The sequence below is a fragment of the Schistocerca nitens genome, chromosome 2 (assembly GCF_023898315.1).
Source record: "Schistocerca nitens isolate TAMUIC-IGC-003100 chromosome 2, iqSchNite1.1, whole genome shotgun sequence".
Classification (NCBI taxonomy): Eukaryota; Metazoa; Arthropoda; class Insecta; order Orthoptera; family Acrididae; genus Schistocerca; species Schistocerca nitens.
In genome coordinates, this window is record NC_064615.1 from 311555450 (window position 1) to 311572922 (window position 17473).

The 17473-nt window shown below is 46.3% G+C and overlaps 1 protein-coding gene and 1 pseudogene across 2 annotated transcripts in view; one reads left to right on the plus strand and one right to left on the minus strand.

Annotated features, from left to right (window-relative positions):
* The window catches only part of LOC126234383 (sodium-independent sulfate anion transporter-like), a 337508-nt gene that overhangs the window by 219698 nt on the left and 100337 nt on the right, over positions 1 to 17473 (plus strand). The window lies entirely within an intron of this gene.
* LOC126238411 (5S ribosomal RNA) lies at positions 8605 to 8722 on the minus strand (annotated as a pseudogene).

The window sequence follows — 17473 nt, forward strand, 5'->3', positions numbered from 1 at the left end:
AGAGAGTCCATTACTTATTCTCGGATGGCCGGCGCAGATGTGAAGGATTTTCAGTGCGACTGATGCACAGTGTGGCGATCCTCCCTTGTGGTGGTCAAAAGTTGTCGATCTGAACCTTGACTACTGTCCTCACGTTTACAACCATAAGCTGCTGCCACATCCGAGTGCCGCACAAATCTACACGATTCGACAATCTGGCCAAATGCCGACTCACAGTGAGGCCAAACTCTGCCACGTGCTGATAACGCTGTCTGACGCGACTACGCGGCATCTCCGTGTCTTCCGCAGTGATCACTCAACACTGATATTTTTTTCTTTCTTTATTGAATTTCAATTCCCGATCCGGGGCGGGCTGGCAGCAGCATATGCGCTGCTCTTCAGCCAAAAGACAAGAATGATACAACAGAAGACATTTAAAATTACAAAGGAGAAAATATGCCGTACAAAAATATAAAAAATGGGGAACATAATTGACGAGAACAGACAAAAAGGGGGCGACCGTAAAATGGAGACAAAAACCTTAAAAAGTATTGAGCACATAAAACCACACACTGGGACAATCAAAAGAACACAAGGCGAAGTATGGCTGCAGCATAAAAGTATCTATGAGCGGCGTTCAACACATGCAGTCCGCGCCGTCTTATACGCCTTACCAGGCGTCGTAAGAGAGACAACACTAATGCATTCTGGTGGCCGTTCTACTTTCGCGGGGGATTCCAACTCTTATCATTTACATACCCAACGATAGTATGTACTCGTAAGAAGCTACATTGCCATCCGAACACGTCTCCTGGATGCTTCACCTTTTCTTGTCGGCCAGTGTACTTCAGTAATGAATTTTACCCTGTAATGGAATGAAAACCATTGTTGTCATTTTGACCGATTATGAATCTATGCCGCAATGGGACTCTAGCACGGACCCCTGTCGTTCGCGGTATTCGCTCTTACTGACTTAGCTACCCATTCACTACTCAATACTCACCTTCGCCGCTTCATTTGTGCTAGTGCGTCAGCCCTGTGTGGGCGACCTGTGAGTCGGCAAGAGCATTCCCCTCAAAAGCTAAAGGTCCAGGGTCGAGTACTTGACCGCCACACAGTTTTGTCAGGAAATGCGCTCACCTGGACGGAAAAGCCAATGCACATACTACACTCCTGGAAATGGAAAAAAGAACACATTGACACCGGTGTGTCAGTCCCACCATACTTGCTCCGGACACTGCGAGAGGGCTGTACAAGCAATGATCACACGCACGGCACAGCGGACACACCAGGAACCGCGGTGTTGGCCGTCGAATGGCGCTAGCTGCGCAGCATTTGTGCACCGCCGCCGTCAGTGTCAGCCAGTTTGCCGTGGCATACGGAGCTCCATCGCAGTCTTTAACACTGGTAGCATGCCGCGACAGCGTGGACGTGAACCGTATGTGCAGTTGACGGACTTTGAGCGAGGGCGTATAGTGGGCAAGCGGGAGGCCGGGTGGACGTACCGCCAAATTGCTCAACACGTGGGGCGTGAGGTCTCCACAGTACATCGATGTTGTCGCCAGTGGTCGGCGGAAGGTGCACGTGCCCGTCGACCTGGGACCGGACCGCAGCGACGCACGGATGCACGCCAAGACCGTAGGATCCTACGCAGTGCCGTAGGGGACCGCACCGCCACTTCCCAGCAAATTAGGGACGCTGTTGCTCCTGGGGTATCGGCGAGGACCATTCGCAACCGTCTCCATGAAGCTGGGCTACGGTCCCGCACACCGTTAGGCCGTCTTCCGCTCACGCCCCAACATCGTGCAGCCCGCCTCCAGTGGTGTCGCGACAGGCGTGAATGGAGGGACGAATGGAGACGTGTCGTCTTCAGCGATGAGAGTCGCTTCTGCCTTGGTGCCAATGATGGTCGTATGCGTGTTTGGCGCCGTGCAGGTGAGCGCCACAATCAGGACTGCATACGACCGAGGCACACAGGGCCAACACCCGGCATCATGGTGTGGGGAGCGATCTCCTACACTGGCCGTACACCACTGGTGATCGTCGAGGGGACACTGAATAGTGCACGGTACATCCAAACCGTCATCGAACCCATCGTCCTACCATTCCTAGACCGGCAAGGGAACTTGCTGTTCCAACAGGACAATGCACGTCCGCATGTATCCCGTGCCACCCAACGTGCTCTAGAAGGTGTAAGTCAACTACCCTGGCCAGCAAGATCTCCGGATCTGTCCCCCTTTGAGCATGTTTGGGACTGGATGAAGCGTCGTCTCACGCGGTCTGCACGTCCAGCACGAACGCTGGTCCAACTGAGGCGCCAGGTGGAAATGGCATGGCAAGCCGTTCCACAGGACTACATCCAGCATCTCTACGATCGTCTCCATGGGAGAATAGCAGCCTGCATTGCTGCGAAAGGTGGATATACACTGTACTAGTGCCGACATTGTGAATGCTCTGTTGCCTGTGTCTATGTGCCTGTGGTTCTGTCAGTGTTATCATGTGATGTATCTGACCCCAGGAATGTGTCAATAAAGTTTCCCCTTCCTGGGACAATGAATTCACGGTGTTCTTATTTCAATTTCCAGGAGTGTATTTTAGTTGCCTTACGAGTTCTCACAGTTGTTCAGCAGCTGATTTAGCTAGCACGATCAGCTATTTCCTCTATTAGAATGCGTGCGGCGTGATGGAATTGTGCTTGACTACCTGATTTATATTACCGACAACATCCCTCAATAAACTTCACGGCGTCAATAGGTGGAAGTAACTTGAATCCTCCCTCCCAAAAAGAAGATATGGCACGTCTAGCATCTTCTCTGTACACGATTGCAGGACTGCATTGTACTTAGTGTAGACTATTCAAACTACTGCACCTGTCGTTCAAGACACTGTGACCAGACGTGCCTGAGCTCACATCTACATTTACATACGTGCTCCAGGAGCAACATCATGATGCGGTGCGAAGGGTACTCCGCATGCCGCTGTTTCCTCTCTCCTTCTTTCCGTGTTCTATTACAATCATAGTACACCACATAAAATATGTGGCTGCGACGTTATTGATGGTTCATTGTTTCATGGTGTTCATTTTGCATTTTCCAACAGCAGTTTTTTTTATCTTATACATTTGAATAAGAAATGCTAGACACAAATTAAAACTGGAGAAGTTAGTACTCGCAACTAAAAGTTATTCCTGCAACCTGTGACATGTATGGGTGCCTCAAAAAGGGCTAAAATTCTGCATAGAAAAATATTACCATTCCGTTTTGTACAAGGGAACATTGCAGAAGCCCTTCGCAAAACAACTATTGGTATAGAGGGTGATTCAAGAGTCTTGTCCTATAATACAATAGGGTGAACCAGAACTCCTCCGACAAACTTTCAGAAGTGGTAATATGAACCAAAACAAGAAAAAATGTCAGGTAAACATGGGCTCTAAAGTGCATACCTTTGGAGCTTTGAGCAGTTTTTCGTCTTCACTGGTGCAAAACACATCTAGTCTACCGAAGAATGTTTCATAATGCTCATTCCTCTTAAGGTATGCACTTTATAATCCTTGTTTACTGGGCATTTTCTGGTTGTTATGGTCCATAATCATGTACAGAATTTACATTACGATCCAGCGACCTCTGCACAGGCTGCCGCTACAGCTAACTATAGCGTGTGACACCATTTTTTACGTGAAGAGTACGACAGCACAAGGTTTTTTTTTTTTTTGTGAACAAACTATTGCTTTCTGCTGATTCTAAAATGTATCAAACATTCCAAGTAGACCTTATTTCTTTCGGGATTACACACACATCAAAAAAAGTTTTGCATCACCTCGGTTCCGAGAGTTCCGGAACCTGTACAGAAAATTGGAATATAGATCAACATAAACATCATTTCCGCCCTTTTTATTGCTCATGAAAACCATACATTGCATGTTTTACCACAATACAGCGAGACATTCAGAGGTGGTAGTCCAGACTGCTGTACGCACCGGTACCTCTAATACCGAGTAGCACGTCCTCTTCCATTAATACATGCCTGTATTCGTCGTAGCATACTATCCACAAGTTCATCCAGGCATTGTAAGCGTAGGCTTCCGCGGCCGTTGTCTAACGTAAGGCCCTGATGAAGGCTAGCTGCAACGCTGGCCGAAACGTTGGCGCATTTTAAATTATGACGATGCGGTCTGATACCCTGAAGAATTTTATTGAAGTCATCCAGGCATTGTTGGTCCAGATTGTCCCACTCCTCAACGGCTATTCGGCATAGATCCCTCAGAGTGGTTGGTGGGCCACGTCGTCCATAAACAGCCCTTTTCAATCTATCCCAGGAATGTTCGATAGGGTTCATGTCTGGAGAACAAGCTGGCCACTCTAGTCGAGCGATATCGTTACCCTGAAGGAAGTCATTCACAAGATGTGTACGATGGGGGCACGAATTGTCGCCCATGAAGACGAATGCCACGCCATTTGCTGCCGATATTGTTGCACTGTCGGTCGGAGGATGGCATTATGTATCGTACAGCCGTTACGGCGCCTTCCATGACCACCAGCGGCATACGCCGGCCCCACATAATGCCACCGCAAAACAGCAGGGAACCTCCACCCTGCTGCACTCGCTGGACACTGTGTTGTAAGGCTTTCAGCCTGACCGGGTTACCTCCAAACATATCTCCGACGATTGTCTGGTAGAAGGCATATGCGACACTCATCGGTGAAGAGAACGTGATGCCAATCCTGAGCGGTCCATTCGGCATGTTGTTGGGCCCATCTGTACCGCGCTGCATGGTGTCGTGGTTGCAAAGATGAACTTCGCCATGGACGTCGGGAGTGAAGTTGCGCATCATACATCCTATTGCGCACAGTTTGAGTCGTAACACGACGTCCTGTGGCTGCACGAAAGGAATTATTCAACATGGTGGCGTTGCTGTCAGGGTTCCTCCGAGCCATAATCCGTAGGTAGCGGTCATCCACTGCAGTAGTAGCCGTTGGGCGGCCTCAGCAAGGCATGTCATCGACAACTCCTGTCTCTCTCTCTGTATCTCCTCCATGTCCGAACAACATCGCTTTGGTTCACTCCGAGACGCCTGGACATTTCTCTTGTTGAGAGCCCTTCCTGGCACAAAGTAACAATGCGAACGCGATCGAACCGCGGTATTGACCGTCTAGGCATGTATGAATTACAGACAACACGAGCCGTGTACCTCCTTCCTGGTGGAATGACTGGAACTGATCGGCTGTCGGACCTCCTCCGTCTAATAGGCGCTGCTCATGCATGGTTGTTTACATCTTTGGGCGGGTTAAGTGACATCTCTGAGAAGTCAAAGGGCTGTGTCTATGATACAATATTCACAGTCAACGTTTATCTTCAGGAGTTCTGGGAGCCGGGGTGATGCAAAACATTTTTTGTTGTGTGTATTGGTTCAAATGGCTCTGAGCACTATGGGACTCAACTGCTGAGGTCATTAGTCCCCTAGAACTTAGAACTAGTTAAACCTAACTAACCTAAGGACATCACAAACATCCATGCCCTAGGCAGGATTCGAACCTGCGACCGTAGCGGCCTTGCGGTTCCAGACTGCAGCGCCTTTAACCGCACGGCCACTTCGGCCGGCTGTTGTGTGTATTACGAAATACCAAATACTCGTATCGGATGACAAAAGTGATTCAGGACGTATGAGTCAAAATTAAATCAGTGAAAAGTCGGGATAGTTGTGAATATGTTATGGTGCACGAAGGCTTTTTAGTCCTATTAGCTACTACGATACAGGCTAGATAGAGTGCTACAAATTGCGGGTACACCCAAGAAAGCCTATGAAACTGATACTTGATCAGTGGCAATGGTATTGGCCCAACGATAAAACGATACGGACCATATTAGTCAAAACAGATAATACAGTTATCTGTAATGAAGTACTGTTTGAGAAAAACTGGACAAATATCCTGACCGGCCGGTGTGGCCGAGCGGTTCTAGGCGCTTCAGCCTGGAACCGCGAGACCGCTACGGTCGCAGGTTCGAATCCTGCATCGGGCATGGATGTGTTAGGTTAGTTAGGTTTAAGTAGTTCTAAGTCTACGGGACTGATGACCTCAGATGTTAAGTCCCATAGTGCTCAGAGCCCTTTGAACCATTTGAACAAATATCCTGTCAAATCTTCATAAGATTTCAGTGTCGTGCGAAGTCTGGCAAATTGTTTTAAATGTACAGGAATGTAAAATAGCTCACTTCACAAAACACAGAACTGTAGAATCTTATGACCGAAACATAAGTGAGTGACAGCTGTAATCATTGGACTCATAGAAACCTGGGTGTAAAAATTTGGCTTGAAACATTGATATGACCCTGGAATAAGGCAGTCAGTCTACAAATGGAACTGCTTATAGCACATTTGTGTTTCAATGTTGCTCAAAAATGGTTCAAATGGCTCTGAGCACTATGGGACTCAACTGCTGTGGTTATCAGTCCCCTAGAACTTAGAACTACTTAAACCTAACTAACCTAAGGACATCACACACATCCATGCCCGAGGCAGGATTCGAACCTGCGACCGTAGCAGTCGCACGGTTCCGGACTGCGCGCCTAGAACCGCGAGACCACCGCGGCCGGCCAATGTTGCTCAGTTGTGTGATACGCGTACAAAGAATGACAACACGAATGGTCACTAGTTTATTTGACTCACGGGGAACCGTCAGGGGAATGGTGAAAAACATGAGAGAGACGCGAATTATCCCGCGAAAATCTGCTAACAAAGTTTTAAGAACGGGCATTAATTGGTGAATCTAAGAATAGACTACAATTCCCTATGTATCGCTCCCTTATTGACCGCGAAGACGACATTGTATTAATTGTAGCTCACACAGGGCCATTTAAACAATCATTCCTCCCGAATTCCATACGGGACTGGAACAGGAAGAAGCCTTGGTGCCGGCCGGAGTGGCCGAGTGGTCTGGAACTGCGCGACCACTACGGTCGCAGGTTCGAATCCTGCCTCGGGGCCGGCCGCGGTGGCCGAGCGGTTCTAGGCGCTACCGTCTGGAACCGCGCGGCCGCTACTGTCGCAGGTTCGAATCCTGCCTCTGGCATGGATGTGTGTGATGTCCTTAGGTTACTTAGGTTTAAGTAGTTCTAAGTTCTAGGGGACTGATGACCTCAGACGTTAAGTCCCATAGTGCTCAGAGCCATTTAGCCTGCCTCGGGTATGGATGTGTGTGATGTCCGTAGGTTAGTTAGGTTTAAGTAGTTCTAAGTTCTAGGGGACTGATGACCTCAGCAGTTAAGTCCCATAGAGCTCAGAGCCATTTGAACCATTTTTTTTTTGAAGCCTTGGTGTCTGATACAATGATAAGTACCCTCTGCCGTGCACTTCACAATTAAGTAGTCTGAAGAGTATGTAGATGGATGACGATGTAGACGTAGAAGAGGAAAGAATTCATAATGGAGATGCGCAAGTGTGCCCAAATAGAATTCATATTTCTCCTCAAGTAGAGTTGTGACTTCAGATGAAAAATGTGAGACAGGAGCCAACGAGACTTGACTTACGTACACTGCGTTGCGTACGGCTTCAGTGCAGGGAATCAACTCGGTGATAGGCCTACTGTGAGGGCCAATGATGTTGTTGCCTGGGAGACACGGGGACTAGTCCATTCCGTCTAAAAAGGAATCATTCTGCTGAAATAGAGTCAAAAACATCGATGTCCCCTTAAACGCCTACAATTTTCCATCTTCATTTATTACACTAATCACTATACGCGATGTAAAGCGCCCATCTTATTATTTGCCTACCTTACGTCAAGTGCATCTCACTCAACTGCTTAACAGAATACAGCGGGAGAACTGCCGAGATCGTGAGTTCAAAGAAACCATAGGGTATGTTTGACATGTGCTTTGAGTGCTGCGCAAAGGTTGGCGACTAGAAACCTACCAGAAAGTAAGTGCTTCTCCTCAAACAAAACGATAGCAAATATTGCAAGAGACAACACTCGCGGGGAAGGCTGAAAATGTTACGACGGCACTTTCATGTTAATGAATGAGAACATTCATTTTTCCCGCATGCTACTCCGTAGCGAAACGCTCGACAAATAGTCTGAAAGTGGATCTGCGAATCCTCTGCTAAGTGCTTGTATGGGAACTGCAGATTAGTGACGGATACGTAGATGATGGATAGATTCAGAACAGGGTCCACTCACCCTCGAGAGGCCAAATGAAAAGCTGCTAGGATAACTAAGCAGCTGAACTGTTCCGGAATCCGTCGAAGTGGCAATAAATGGAAAGCCTTGCACCGGCATGGGAGTCAATGGTTAGATGTTACACAATAACATGCTTCAAGTAGCCATAACATGTGAACATTTGTTTTGTTTTTACAAAATTTTTAGTCTTGATGTAATTGTTCCGGCCAAATGGATGAACTAGAATATCATAAAACTAAAATTAAACTCCTCCCGAACAGGCCATGAAGGCCCAAAGGTACCGACCGACCGCCGTGTCATCCTCAGTCCGCAGGCGTCACTGGATGCGTATATGGAGGGGCATGAGGTCAGCACACCGCTCTCCCGGCCGTATGTCAGTTTCCGAGAGCGGAGCCGCTACTTCTCAATCAATTAGCTCCTCAGTTTGCCTCACAAGGGCTGGGTGCACCGCGCTTGCCAACAGCGCTCGGCAGACCGGTTGGTCACCCATCCAAGTGCTAGCCCAGCCCGACAGCGCTTAACTTCAGTGATCTGACGGGAACCGGTGTTACCACTGCGGCAAGGCCGTTGGCTACTAGAACATCATGCGTTTGTAAAATCTTCGGTTTTGCTGAGAATATCGCCAACGGAATTCTTTGAAGCTGATCAATGTTTATAAAGAGCGTAGTCCTTATTTTTCAACGGTAAAGAAATAGAAGGCGGTATTTAAATGTAACAGTTTTTCTGTTGAAAGTGATACACGTGAAAGACGTCTCAAAACTGCAAACTTTTACGAAAACTTCCGAGAATTTTCGCAATGTGTATCGCACGTATGGCGTTCAGAAATGTATAAAACAGCTGGGACAATATGTCTTTGTCAGAAGAAAGAGTACAGCACACTGTACACGACGAATTAACAACGTATAAGAAAGCTTTGTGCAAGATAGGTGCCGCATTCACAGAGTGCTGGCCAAAAAACAAATGCAAAAACCAGATTCTCCGGTCTTTATTTACAAAGAACCATCAGACTTTGTGGGGCGGTTTGTTACTATCGTTACGAGATGCTGGTCCACCATTTCACACATGGGAAAGAAAATGAAAGCAGGGGACCAAAGGCCTGACACATAAACAGACTCCGGCTCCACATGCAAGTAGATCCTTTATCTCTAAGGCTCTACCAGTTACCAACTTTTCAGCGACGTCTCTAACACGTGCAGTCCATAGGAAGCATTCCCAACATGTATATTTTTAAGGACTCCACCCATGGTTTTGCCAGTGTAGTTCACTGTCTCTTGACTGTAGTAAATGAGCTCGGTTACATAAGAAGATAAAAAAATGGCTCTGAGCACTATGGTACTTAACTTCTGAGGTCATCAGTACCCTAGAACTTAGAACTACTTAAACCTAACTAAACTAAGGACATCACACACATCCATACCCGAGGCAGGATTCGAACCTGCGACCGGTCACCTCGGCCGGCTAAGAAGATCAGTACGGATAGCTGAAATGCCACCTCTGGGGTAATGGGGTCATCGACACTACCATAATACTTTGGTGTAGCAAGACTTAACGACGAAAGCAACTTGCGCATTATGTGTCACTATCGAGTAACGTAGCTAGATGAAACTTGGACCATACTTGGAAAGAACTGCTACGGTATCATACAAAAGATATCTGAAAGAAACACCCAACGAGACAAAGAGAAATGACACTTCAATTCGAAGAAAATAATTACACTGAAATCACTGCGATTTGTTACGGCCTCCTGGACATTAAAAAGGCTGGACACAGTTCTTAATAGGTGTGTAATCAGCACGAACGGCAATGCATGCTCTGCAACGTGTACTAATGGTGGCCACTTGGTAAGGAGTTCTTGTGGTAGGCCCCTTCCATTCCTCTACCAGCACTGTTAACAACTATTGGGTGGTCGTTGGCGCATATGGACGTGGTGCAATGACTCTCCCCAACGCATATCATACGTGTTTGGTTGGAGTTGAGTCGGGGAAACTGGTAGGCCAGTCCATTCACCGAATATCCTCTCTTTGCAAAAGATCCTACACCTGTGCAGTTAGAACGAGCATGCACAGTCATCCATGAAAATAAAGTCAGGGGCAAATGCACCCTGGACGTACGCACATGAGGAGGCAGTTAAGTATCACAATAGCGCTGAACGGCGAGTTTACTGTGTTGGAAGATATGGAAATCAACACGACCGTACAACATTATGATTTGCTATACCGTAACAGCTTGACTAACAATACGTTCAAGTTCGACAATGCTAGAAGCAACTTCACAGAGCGAGCAGTGGGAACACGTAATGCACCCATGAGTATTGTCGAACATGATCGTTTCGGTGATCCAGGTGTTGTGGTGTAAGAGGTATAATTTGGCATGGCATACTGATCTCCATATCTTTGGACGCAGTACACTCGCCGGGTAACGTTGTGACAGAGTACTCCTCTCCCACGTGCTGCGTTCGGTCGTAACTTAATTTTTATGTATGATTATGCGCGACCGCATCAAACTACGCAGCTGATGGAGCTCAGGGAAGTAGAGGGCGGCTTGCCCGTTCCCCCAATTTAAATGATTGAAATCCCATTGAATACATGTGCGATGCATTGGGAAGACGTATTGCAGCCTGTACACGTGCACCAATGACCCCTTAGCAGTTTTCAACTGCGCTCATGAAGGAATAGATCGTCCTACCACAAGAACTCCTTACCAGCTGCGTGCCAGCATGGGGGCATGTTGGAAATGGAAATGTCGTGTGGCTAGGGCCTCTGGTCGGGTGGACAGTTCGCCTGGTGCAAGTCTTTCGAGTTGACGTCACTTCGGCCACTTGATTGTCGATGGGTGTGAAATGATGATGATGAGGACAACAGAACACCCAGTCCCTGAGCGGAGAAAATCTCCGACCCAGCCGGGAATCGAACCCGGGCCGTGAGGTATGACATTCCGTCTCGCTGACCACTCAGCTACCTGGGGCGGGCATGTTGGAAATGGAAATGTCGTGTGGCTAGGGCCTCTGGTCGGGTGGACAGTTCGCCTGGTGCAAGTCTTTCGAGTTGACGTCACTTCGGCCACTTGATTGTCGATGGGTGTGAAATGATGATGATGAGGACAACAGAACACCCAGTCCCTGAGCGGAGAAAATCTCCGACCCAGCCGGGAATCGAACCCGGGCCGTGAGGTATGACATTCCGTCGCGCTGACCACTCAGCTACCCGGGGCGGACATGAGGGCATGTTGTAGAATATGCATTGCCGTCATGATGCCCAGATACCCTATTACGAGGGCTATTCGGGAAGTAAGATCCATTGGGGTGAGAAATGGAAACCGCAGTGAAAATCCGATGACGCTTTCCACAAATACGTTGGGCAGTGTCTCTAATATGTCCGTCGATCGCGCCACGTCGCTCTTTTCAGTTCTGAGCCCACAGAGAGCACGTAAAGACGCTTAGGACAAGTGTGTCTCCCGCCATGTACGAGGGCCTGGTGTGAGATTTCGCCTAATGTCATGCAGCCCACATAACTGTCATGTGTTTCCTTCTGTATGAAAATTCTCGGTCCTACTCTGAAGGGGCACTGAAGACACTCGTGCAGCGTTTTCCATAGCAACTGTTTGATCACAATAGAGCTCGTAATTGACTCTCCGTGAGTTTCATCTCTACTCACATGAACCGCTAACACTGAAAACAACTTTCTGGCACAGGCGGCGAGCTGTAGACCAGCGTAGAGAATTGGCAGGATGCACAGGCGGCTTGCTTCTACGAGAGCATTGGAAAGTTGGTACAACGCTACGACAGATGTCTAAATCGGAGCGGCAACTATGTAGAGAAGCAGCTGGAAGGTGTAGCTAACTGTTGCAAATAAAAGATTTTTTATTTTCATAGTGGTTTCCATTTTGCGACTAATCGGAGCTTACTTTCCGAATGGGCCTCGTAAAAACGATGTTCCGCCTTTTGTAATGATCTGGAGATCATCGTCAATAGCGGTGACTTCAGTTAATCATTATTTTGGGATAAAATTGTTGTATCTGTTCGTCTCATTTCGTATTTCCCTCAGTTAACTTCTGTACTGTATTGTACTGTACTATAGCAGTTTTGTATGTGCAGTCCAAGTTTCATCGAGTTACCTTAATTGACTGTGACAGATCATGTGAAAGCTACTTTCGTCCTTAAGTTTTACAAACAAGTGTATGATTCGTCGTCATTGCCATTTTCAACACGCCGCAGGTCCCTAGTATTTCTATAATAATAACGATAATAAACGTACTATCTTTAATATAATAATAATATGTTTAAATCAGTGTTTAGTAAATTGCTTCCAAGAAATTGGAATTCAGCGTAATACTGCGTTTGAAAAGTTTCGTCCAAAAAAAACTGAGAAGTACATATCTCATGCATTTCATTTAATAGCTATAACAGTCACAGAATCTCACAATTCCGACGACATAATCATTTAGACAACATACGAGAGACGTTCCGAAAGTAAGTTCTGTCATTGTTTTTCACATCAAAACTTTATTGCCAAAAAAAAAAAAAAAAGACCGTGACATCAAGAACTATACACCTTGCTCTATTTTTCGACACAATCGCCATCGACATTGAGACGTGTTTCGTAGCTTGCAATCAGATTGATGAAACCACTCTGGTAAAACTCAGTGCCCTGCAATGCAAGGAATTGTCACACAGCCTGCCCCACATTAGCACTGGTTTGGAAGTAACGTCCCAAGACTGTGGCTTTCAATGCAGAGAAAAGATGAAAGTCCTTCTCTGAACATCCAACAGCAGCGTCCAACCATTTGATGAGACACGACCTCTTCACCATGCACGGTCTGTATGCACTCATGGACTCACTAGACTCACGTGTCCATTCATACCGGATAACGGCACGCACTGCCCTTGGCGACCACGTTTCAGTGCGCGTCCGTCTGCCATCTTGATGTGTATCGGAGTAACCTTGGGCACGCCGGTCTGCTGCTACTCTCTCTTCTTCGGCGCTCTGCGCATGCGTCATTCCTCTTCTGCTGACGCCCCTTCGCTCATTGAACTAGCAACGGTTGTGGATTCATATGACGTTTGTTTGTGTCACCTGGTGTGGTACCTTCTCTTTAAAAAACAGTGACGAAACTTACTTTCGGAACGTAAAATCGACTTAGCAGTGGTTTGCAGAATATGGATGTGCGAGCGAGAAAATGAGAGATATGCTGCATCTTTCAGCCGTTTCCCACTATGTTCGGGAATTCAGTCATTGTTATTATTTATTTCTTCTATATTATGCACCTCCTTGTGGTTTGGCAGTTCCACTCTCGAATCTTGTCGGATTTGCTGTTGACAGCAGTTATGGTAAGCCCGTGAATGAGCGCCTTTTCATGGCTGAAACGTTCCCTGTAGCTAGCTGGTCAGGTAGCAAACGCATCCACGTGGGTAGGCTGCCTAGAAAGCGACTGAAAAAGATCTAGTATTAATGTTGCCAGACTGCGTACACCAGGGCTTAACAACTGGCCGGTTTTGAGCATGAGTACTCGTGTCTGCTCAGGCACGTGCTCGCGAGCAGCTGCAAGGTCGTGGAGTATTGAGGAGGGAGGGGAAATGCGCGCGCACGTTTGAATAGGGCCGCAGCGTGCCTATTGAATTCGCGCCGACTGTGTAACGTTCAAAGTACTACGATCAGCTCTTAGCAGTCACTTCGCTGGTTAAGAATCATGTCAAGTCGCCATTGTGTAACCCCAACCATGGTTTCGCAGTTCAACCCCCATTGGGAGGAATTGTATCTGTTCACAGAAAAAGATGGTGTTGCAAAATGCTTAGTATGTCACAAAACACTGAATTCTTTTACGAAATTTAATTTGCAGCGACATTATATGTCGTACCACGCGAAAGACTACGGACGTGGAAAATGTGATTGACCAGATCGTGCACAGGAAGTTATTAAACTTAAAAGGAAGCTATCCGAAGATCTGGACGACGAAGAAAAATCAACTGAGGCAGCTCTCAGAGTGGGTTACAAAATTGCTTTGCTTTTAGCAAAATCCCTGCGCCCCGTAACTGATGGCGATTTAATAAAAGAATGTTTGGTAGCTGCAGCGGAACATTTGTGTCCATCTCAAGTTGAACAGTTTTGGATTGTGCCATTATCTAACATGACCATTATGGGTCGCATACAGGACATGGCAGACGACGTCCAGAGCCAGCTTTCAAATATCTGTAAAGATTTTATGGCGTATTCTCTAGCTCTGGACGAAAGTGTTGATATCACTGGAACAGCGCAGCTTGCCATATTTATTAGAGGTGTTAATAGAGATCTTCAGGTGAGGGAGGAGCTCCTCGATGTAGTAGTCATGAAGAACACTACAACCGGAGGTGATATTTTAAGTAGTGTTGAAGAAAGTGTTGAAAATATAGGATTGTCGTGGAATTCTTTAGTTTCAGTGTCTACAGATGGTAGAGGCATACACTAAGCTAATAAAATTATGTGGCACGTGTACATTCACCATTATTTGTTTCACTTGTCGCAGTAATAATTCGTGAGTGATATCCCTGCAGGTGGCCGCGGATTTACATCGACTGGCGGCAGCTGTTGTGTGCCCCACGTGACTCTCCCCACTCTCCGCTCTGGTCCGGTAGTGGGGGTAGCGTGCTCGCGCTGCTCCGTGCTCGCGCCTTGCTGCTCACAGCTTGCTCCGCGAGCACATATGTTGTGAAGCCCTGGCGTACACCAATATCACAGATGGTGGAGCTTGGGGAGGGGGGCGGGGGGAGGGGGGGGGCAGCACCTGTCGTGATGGTATGAAGTGGCACTGAGTTCAAACCGCGATCACCTCTGGGTCTCATAACCGATAATTTGGACAGAAAGTCTTACATTTCTGGCGTGTTAAGACCGGTGGCTGTAACCTATCTTCAAGGTCTCCCTGATGTCATCTTTCAGCAACGCCTGATCCACCTCTATACAGAGGGTATCCGACTGTTACCCTGACTAGCAATTTCAGTTACTAGCACTGTACGTGGAGCTGATGCGCGAAAACGTAGCGAGGTTGAAAAAGCCAACACATGCCCTACCGTCTTGTCCCTACTTTTTGTCAATGTTCCTCTTCTATTGATTCTGTGGAGAACCTCCTCATTTCTTATCAGTCCATCTATTTTTCAACATCCTTCTATAGTATCTCGAATCAAACGCTTAGGTTCTCGTCCTTTCTGGCTTTCCCACATTGGTTTTTCGGTATCTAAGGAAGCACAATCTTATTTGTTAAGAACACACTTCAGTAAATGTCTGAAAAACCACTTACAGAAAACAACAAAATACTGCCAAATAGAATACGTGCACTAGGAATCTGACTCTGTAAGCGTAGACCAGATGTGGTTCAGGTAATGAAATAACACGGACCGCATCTGTGACGCACAGACCAAATAAATTAATAAGAGATGATTGCTGAACCCCAAGGTAGACAAAACAGGTCAGAACATGGTTGCAGAAGCAATGGAAAAAGCAATCGAAATTTTAAGGGACGCAAAATCCGCAAGATTGACGAAGTTTTACAGAAGCTCGAAATTTAGCTCGATCTTCAATGTGAGATGTTCTTAATAGTTTCCACAACTAAACCTGTCTACAAATCTCTCAGTAATTCAAAAGAGGTTCTGATCGCATGTAAAGCACGCCAGCAGCAAGACGCACTCAATGGTAATGTTACTATGACAAGAGCCCCTAAAGCAGAGTTACTGAACACAGTTTTCCGAAATTCCCCTCATTAAACAAGACGAGGTAAATATTCCAGAATTCTAATCAAGAACAACTGCCATCATGAGTAACTTAGAAGTAAATATCCTCTGTTTAGTTAAGCAGCTTAAATCACTTAATAACGGCAAGGCCTCCGATCCAGATCGTATACCAGCTACGTTCCTTTCAGAGTATGCTGATCCAATAGCTCCATATTTTAGCAGTCATATACAAGCCCTCGCTCGACGAAAGATCCATACCTAAAGCTGGCAAGTTGCACGGGTCACACAAATACTCAAGAAGGAAGCAGCAGTAATCCGCTGAATTACAGAGCCATATCACTAACATCGGTATGTAAGCTTTTGCAACATATACTGTGTTCAAACATCATGAATTACAATCAAGAGAACGATTTATTGACAAATACACTACGCAGATTCAGAAAATATCGTCCTTGTGAAACACAACTAGCTCTTTATGCTCACGAAGTAATGAGTACTATTGACAGGGTATTTCAAGCTGATTCCATATTTTCAAATTTTCAGAAGGCTTTTGACACCGTTCCTCACAAGTGACTGCTAATTAAATTGCGTGCCTATGGAGCACCGTCTTAGCTGTGCGACTGGATTCGTGATTTCCTGTCAGAAAGGTCACAGTTCGCAGTAACTGACGGACAGTCATCGAGTAAAATAGAAGTACTATCTAGCGTTCTCCAAGCAAATGCTATAGGCCCTCTGCCGTTCCTGATCTAAATAAACGATTTAGGACACAATCTAAGCAGCCCTCTTTGACTGTTTGCAAATGATGCTGTCATTTACCGTCCTGTAAAGTCATCAGATGATGAAAACAAATTACAAACTATTTGAGACACGATGTCTGTATGGTGCGAAAAGTGGCATTGACTCTGAATAATGAAAAGTGTGAAGCCATCGACGTGATCACTTAAAGGAATTTGGTAATTTTCGGTTGCACGATAAATCACACAAATAGAAAGGCTGTGAATTCAGCTAAATACTTAGGAATTACAATTACGAATCACTTAAATTAGAACCATCACATAGACAACGTTGTGGGGAAAGCGAACCAAAGACTCCGATTTATTGACGGAACACTTAGAAAATGCAATATGTCTACGAAAGAGACTACCTACACTAAGCCTGTCCGTCCTCTGCTAGAATACTGCTGTGCAGTATTGGATTCTCACGAGACAGGACTGAGGGAGGACATCGCGGTTTGTATGATCGCGAAATAGGGGAGAGAATGCCACGGATATAATCTGCTAATTGGTGTGGCAGTCGTTAAGAAAAGGCGTTCTTCTGCGTTAAGACAACAGTCTATATAGCAATAATATTTTATTAATGACCAGTTTCGACTTCACGTAAAAGTCATCTTCAGAAAATGCTCACCGTTGGCTGTTTCTGGTGGATCGTCAGATGTTCACGCGTCAACACGATCGTAAACTGCTCTTTACGATTTTTTGAAGATAACTTCTGCAAATATCATTGCGACCTAGACTATTGTTTTAACCCAGTTGTACCACCAGATCGCTGTTCCGTCTCTGGACCGTGTAGTCCAAATTTATAAACACGTTTTTCGTTGCAGCAGGATCTTATCATCAAATTTAGGTCA